A 6455-nucleotide genomic window follows, 5' to 3' on the forward strand; every position below is an offset into this window, starting at 1 on the left:
TTGAGACACTAGGCAACTTGAGATTAGGGGTCCACTGGTGGTCAAATTGCTGAGAATACTCAACTAGTGGCCTCCAGTGCCCCTTGCCCAACAAGAAGTTCAGGTTTGAGAAAGAGGAAGCTAATCTTTTACCAGGTAACCCTCAAAAGAGCTCTTGGAACCATTTAACAGGCAAACCTATTTGTCGCAACACATTTTCTATACATAGTTCCAAACCTACCATAGAAAAGGCAGTCAAAAAATAATGCCAGGTGGCACTTATTTCCTGTTCCCCACCCCCTTGTTTGTTTTAAGACGAGTTGGCCCAGGCGTCTCTCAAATGACTAGACTTAAGTAAACCTCCACCCTCAGCTCCCTGAGTAGCTGGAACCACACAGGTGTGTCACTTTGGTACTCCTTAATGCTGCCCATTGAATGCCGAATGCATGAAGGTATCTTGATCTCATCGGTTCCCAAAATGTCTATGAGAGATAAGAGTTACTACCTGGGGCTAAAGAGATGGCTCAGTGGGCATGACACTCACTGCTCTTGTAGAGGATCTGGGTTTTTTCCCCAGCCCTCAAAAGACTCACAACTGCCTGGAAGGGGTATGATATGCTCGTCTGGCTTCCATGGACTCCTGCACATGTGGTGCACATACACATTCAGCACACACCCATGATAAATGAATAATTTCAATACACTACTTATTTTTATTTTATGTTCATCGGCAGTTTGCTTGCATGCATGTCTGTGTGGAGATGTCAGAAATCTTGGAAATGGAGTTACAGACAGGTGTGAGCTAACCATGTTGGTGCTGGGAATTGAGCCCAGGTCCTCTTGAAGATCAGCCAGGGCTCTCAACTGCTGAGTCATCTCTCTAGCCCCAAAATAAATGAGTTATTTTTAAAAAGAATTGTTAACTGCATTTATAAAGAGAAAGCCAAAGCTAAAGATACTAAATGACATGCCCAAGATCATCTGCTATTCAATGGTGGGGCTGACACCTGAACCCACAGCTGGGTGACTCTGAAACCAGTATCCTGCCCCACATTGTGTAGCTTCTCAGTGTACATGAAGGTCTGTCTCTGTGACTCTCCACCCACTCCCTTCATGTGGAATGAGTGTCCCATCTCCATCTTTGTCTCTCTGGTTATACTCCCTAGGTAGGTAGGCACTCATGGCTTGTTCTGAAGCCCATGCCTGAGTGCCCTTGAGCTGACATGTGCTCGATCAATGAGGCCTTCTGAGTCCTCTGTGTTGTCACAGCTGCCTGGATTGGTTCCTTTTTTCCTTATATTCAGTCTCGTCTGCTCTGACTTCCAGACCTAGTGAGTACTTGAAAAGCAGTAGTCAAATGCTATTAGTAAAAGCCCTGGGAGTAGAAACAGCACAAGTCAGGGGCAGAACCCAAAGGCTTGGCAAGGCCCTTGGGGACAGAATGAACCAAGTTAGTCAAGTCTGGTGCAGGAAAGAGCAGCCTTTTTGCTTGCTCAGGGAGTTTCTGGAAGCAGAATGACTCTGGCAATGGAAGCTGTTATCTTCCCCAGGGTCTTGTAAGCCCTAACCATTCTCACCACCACCCCATCAGCAGCAGTTATTAAGCAGCCTAATTATTAAACAGGACAGGAAAGAGAAAGGTAGGAAATTGGAGGGTTGAATAAAGCATTTTAGAAAGCCAGAAAAATGACTGTGTATGTGTAACACCTCACTTGGAGAACAAAGCAAATGCTCCTGACCCAGCCAGGTGCATTGTTAAGCCTGTGGGGGAGAGATAGGGAAACAGACCATTTTTCTCTCTCAGTCACAAACACTGTGAGCTCAAAGCTGAACTGCCAAGACTCCAGAATAAATCCTCTGGATTTATCCTCCCAACAAGGCCAGAGAACTGACAGAATCGCAAGCAAGAGTAATGTCTGTTCAAGGCAATGCTTAGGATATTCTAAGCATAAAGACATTCTATTAGCAAATAGACTAGAATATAAGCTCCATGGGTAAAAAGCCGCACTGTCCTTTTTAATTCTAGTTTGAATTCTAGGACAGAGTCCAATGTCTGGCTCAGAGTGGGTGCTCAGGAAATGCTTACTAGAATCGAGTGGGATCAGGAGCTGAGTCTTGTGCAACTTCGTGTTCCACCCAAGGCTAGCACTGAGTGAATGAATGACTATGTATGCTAATGAATGAGAAATCAGTTTAAAAGTCCCCTTGCCAGGAACACGGGTTTCTACAGCGGTGGTGTGGGCTCCCTAATTATTTAGAAAGTCTGTGCTCTTCTCTTAATTTCATCTTGACTTTGTCTCCTAGAAGACAGAGCTTCAGATAAACAAGAAAAAAGACAAAGGACCGTTCTGCTGACTTTCCTTTATCCTCATGAAGCGTCGAGGAGTCCTGCTCCTCCGGGCTCTCTAGGCAGCTCCCTTCTTCCTACTTTTGCACAGTCCAGACTGGGATTGTTTCAAGGGCCGGGATCACTTACCTCCAGATTTCCTGACCCCTCCCTTCTACACTTTACTTTCTTCTTTGTTCTTTGTCTTTTCCAGGTGATTTTGGACTCCCTGGTCTCAGTTGCCACCCATTTCTACAGAGCCAGCAAATCTCAATTCCACAGGTTTGGTGCCTTTATATAGAAAGTATGTTTGGCGGGCTGAAGATGCATCCCAGAGGTAGAGCCAGCATGCATGGGCTCCTAGAGTTGATTCCAAGCACACCACACACACACACACCCTGAAAGTACATCATGGGGAGCCAAGAGATGATGTGAGTGTTGAACGGGTGGGGGGTATACTTAGTGTTGAATGGGTGGGGGTGTACTTAGTGTTGAATGGGTGGGGGTGTACTTAGTGTTGATTGGGTGGGGGTGTACTTAGTGTTGAATGGGTGGGGGATGTACTTAGTGTTGATTGGGTGGGGGTGTACTTAGTGTTGAATGGGTGGGGGGTGTACTTAGTGTTGAATGGGTGGGGGTGTGCTTAGTGTTGAATGGGTGGGGGTGTGCTTAGGCAGAAAGGCAAGAGCCCTGCTTTACAGGAGTCCTAGGTAGAAGGATGGTGAGAGCCATGAAGCTTCCTTTCAAACTCACAAACAGACAGGTGCAAGTCACTGCAGGGGCTTCATCTGGAACTGAAGCGCACGCTGGTGCACTGCACCAATGCATAAAAGTTCATCTCGCAGCTGAGAAACAAACTCAGAGCACAGGAAACGTCCCGTCCTCCTGTCCCCGTCAGCTGGGTGCCTCACCTTGAGGCTGTTCTCACTGGACTTTTGCAGCCTTTATCACGCAGAGATGTAGTTATTTACTAACACTGTGTCCTGCCCGGTCTTCTGTGTGCTCCTGGGAGACAGAAACTATGTCTTCCACCTTTGTGACTCGGAAGGACAAAGCCTTCCGTGCACAGCTGGTGAATGGAGACTCCTGGAAGTCACCCTGCTAACACAGGCACAGCTGGTACAAGAACCAAGACCCTGGTCTTTCCCATTTTCTGTCTCTGGTACCCTTCCAGAACACTTTCTGAAAGAAAGTGGGCTGAGGACTTATAAAATGTCGATCGAGCATTTGTAAGTTGTGGGTCTTTTTTTTTTTAATATATAAAAGAAAATGGGCCAGGAATACAGCTTAAGAACAGAGTTTAATTTTCTGCATAAAGAAAACAAAACAAAATCCCCCAAACCATCCGTTCTCCTATGTTGCCATTGTCAGGAATTTCAGGCAGTTACCCAGGGAAGAACTCGAGTCACATTTATAATTCCTGGACCTGAAGTAGCCAAACACTCATTTCTTCAGAGTCAGGATCTGCCCACGAATGTGCAAACCAAACCAAACATGAGTCTCCAAGACGGCCTCCCTGCTGAGTGTGAACAAACACTGTGAAGTAATTTGGTGTGAAATAGCACCACCCTTACCACTTGTCAGTGAGCACTCCGCTTCTGTTCAGGCTACAAGTGAAAACGATCACAATTTACTACTGTGCTCTTAAGCTTTATTCTCCCTATGTAATGCAACTATCCTAGAACTCAGAATTCTTTTCTGTCTGTCTCCTGGAATTGCTGGGCTTACAGGCATGTAACACCATGCTAACGTTTTGTGGTGCTTGGGATCAAACCCAGGGCTCGCTAGAGATACTAAGACTCTTGCTCTACCATGGGCCTGTAGTCTGTCTCTGTCTCTCTGTCTGGCTTTCTCTCCTCTATAGAGTTTCACTTTGTAGCCTAGGCTGGCTTGAAACTTACTATGTAGCTCAGGCTGGCCCCCAGCTCATGGCAACCGTCTACTCAGTCTCCAGGATGCTTCCCAGATGCTGGGGTTATGGACAGGCATCGTTATGGGTCAGCAGTTTCCTCTTTTAACTAGACCAATGCTCCCACATCTCTTCGAGTTATAAAGACTTGACTTCAGAAGTTTCCAGAATGGCATAGATGTCTTGAGGGCATAAGCCAACTCTCCATCAATGCAAAGAAACTGCAAAGTGATTTATGTACTTTATTCCCCCACCCCGTCTGTTGGTTTTTCACTGCTCAGTCTCGTAAGCCCTGGAAAGGGTCTAGTCTCAAGGTGACTGCTAGATCAGCTCCTCTTGCAGGTGTCTGAGATGGAGCCTGCCACACAGTTCATTGCATAAAACATTGTTAAACGATTGACTAACAAATGTATCTTCCATTTACTTACCCCTACCCCACCCCTGTCATTGGAACTAGACCTAGAACAAACACTCTACCTCTGAATGACACCTAGATCCTTTGTTTAACTTGGAAAAAAAAAGGGAGGAAGGGAGGAAGGGAGGGAGAGGGAGAGGGACAGAGAGAGAGAGAGAGAGAGAGAGAGAGAGAGAGAGAGAGAGAGAGAGAGAGAGAGAGAGAGAGAGAGAGAGAGAGAGAAGAAAGGCAAACCTGCTGTTGGGGATTAAACTGGGGTTCATGCACGGTAGACAAATATACCAGCAGTGAGCTACGGCAGCACCCGCTTTCTTTTCTAGCAACTATTTTATTCTATTTGCCATTTTTTATTGAGCTATACATTTTCTCTACTCCCCTAGCACCCACTTTTAAATATAAAAAATAGAAAGGAAGGAAGGAGGGTGGCCTTTGGGTTTGTTGCAAAAACAAAACAAAACCCAGAAATCTATAAAACAGAAAATGAGAATCCACTTTCCCCTCCACCCTGCTCTCTTCAGAGGAAAGTGACATAGAAAACAAATTACCGTAAAGGAAATCGCCATGATGGGGCACAGCATTAGCCAGACATGGTGGAGCACACGGGTAATCACAACGGTTAAGACAGGAAGCTAGATAGTTCAAGGCCAGCATGAGCTACTTAGTGACACCACCTCAGTGACACAAAATGTAAAACAGAGCAGCGGCGTTGATAAACGTCCGTCTGTTCCTTGTTTGTCTTGTAAGAGGCCATTCTCTCCAAAGGCCTCTTTGTGTTTCTTAGGGTGTGTGGCTGGTACTGCCAGTGCTCTGCTCACGCCTCCTTGGAAACCTTATCATTACTACACACAGCAGCCCGACTTCTGAAGACCAGTGCCTCCATCTTGTTGGACGCCTCTCCCCAGCCACTAAAGCCGCTTTGGCTGTAGCTGGTTGTGGAAGGGCTTGGGAGTTGATGCGCATTGGGACAAAGCCTTAAGCCTTATAAGTAACTCAAAACCACTGGGGTGTAAGCATTCCAGCTCTCTGGATCTCAGCTGCGATGGTCTTCAGGCATGCGCTTGGCGCTACTTTCACAATTTCCCTGACAGTTTAAACGCCAGTCAATCGAGTTTATTGAGCCATAGGCAGCCTTTACTGGCTGCCTGCCCTTCCCCACTTCATCCACTTAGGTTTCTCAAACATGTACCTTGTACTAGTCATGTGGTCCGCTTCTGGGATAAGATAAAGATATCTTTAGTTTGTTTCGTCATCTTTATCACTAATGGTCGTGTAGGGTTTTTATAGGTGTTTTGTTTTGTGGTGCCAGCAAATCAATACACTCCTCCCATACACTGAGCATCTATAGCTCTGCCACCAAGCTACATCTTCAGTCTGATAGTTTCAGGTAGAAATAAGAATGCAGTAAGTTATTTATATGCACAGCTTAAATATTAGCACATATTTCTGAGTTACCACTGCTAGGTCAAAGGGAATTCGTAATTCATATTTAAGGGGCTTTATTAATAATCACAATGGCTGGGGAGATGGCTTATTAGATAAAGCACTTGTTACACAAGCATGTGGAATAAAGTTTGGATTCCTGGAACCCATGTAAGAATGCTGGGTAGGCATGGCAGCCCTCCTGCAGTTCCAGCACTTGGAAAGCAAAAGTGGAGACAAAGAATCCCCAGAGCAAACTGCCTCACTAGACTAGCCATATTGGTGAGTTCTGGGTTCGACTGACAGGTCCTGCCTCAAAGAATAACATGGACAGTGATGTAGGAAGACTCCCAAAGTTAACCTTAGGCCTCCCTGTACACACGCATACACATATACATGAGTATGCC

At 45.9% G+C, this 6455-nt stretch overlaps 1 long non-coding RNA gene across 1 annotated transcript; it reads right to left on the reverse strand.

The window, feature by feature from the left end:
* Window positions 1-3586: 3586 nt before the first annotated feature.
* Window positions 3587-5399, reverse strand: LOC121139322. Its single transcript, XR_005876255.1, has 2 exons — window positions 5175-5399; window positions 3587-3824 (listed from the first exon to the last, which is right to left on the reverse strand). It is a non-coding gene; the product is annotated as an uncharacterized LOC121139322 (long non-coding RNA).
* Window positions 5400-6455: the final 1056 nt, after the last annotated feature.

The sequence above is a fragment of the Mesocricetus auratus genome, unplaced genomic scaffold (assembly GCF_017639785.1).
Source record: "Mesocricetus auratus isolate SY011 unplaced genomic scaffold, BCM_Maur_2.0 Super-Scaffold_15014, whole genome shotgun sequence".
Lineage (NCBI taxonomy): Eukaryota > Metazoa > Chordata > Mammalia > Rodentia > Cricetidae > Mesocricetus > Mesocricetus auratus.